The following is a 632-nucleotide window of genomic DNA, read 5'->3' on the forward strand; positions in this document are numbered from 1 at the left end:
GTTGCCGGCCCTGGAGTGAGTGGGGGGGAAGGGACCCGGCCTCCAGTTGCCGGCCCAGGAGTCGGGGGGGGAGGAGAAGGGAGCGGGCGACCGGAGGCTTCTGCCTCCTGGAGCATGGAGAGGGTGGGGTTTGCAGAGGGGTGGGACCTCAGACAGGTAGAATGCCATAGACTACACCCTCCAAACCAGCCATTTTGTCCTGGGTAACAATTGCTGCCAATCTCCAGGTGAGGGCTACAGATCACTCACAATTACAACTGCTCTTCAGGTAGCAGAGATCAGTTCCTCTGAAGAAAACAGTGGACTCTGTCATTATACCCTGCTGAGGTCACCACAGCAAATTGACACTGTTTGCCCAAAGCCAGAGCACTGCCCCAGAGCCTCTTTCTAGATCTCGTTGTATTGCTTTCACAATGGGCTTTACTGCTAGTAGTGTGTATAAACAGACAGACACACACACATATAAAACGTAACTGTCTTCTTCCATTATTCTGGTTAAGTTATTTTAAAAGTTTTTTTAAGGTAGCTGAAAGTTGGTGGATGAGGAGAATGAACTGGGGGTGTGAATTAAAAAAATGGTATATTTTGATTCGAATATATTGTACTTGGGGGTGGGGGGGAAGAATCTGTAT

This window comes from Gekko japonicus, unplaced genomic scaffold (genome assembly GCF_001447785.1).
Source record: "Gekko japonicus isolate JY-2015 unplaced genomic scaffold, Gekko_japonicus_V1.1 scaffold496, whole genome shotgun sequence".
Taxonomy (NCBI): domain Eukaryota; kingdom Metazoa; phylum Chordata; class Lepidosauria; order Squamata; family Gekkonidae; genus Gekko; species Gekko japonicus.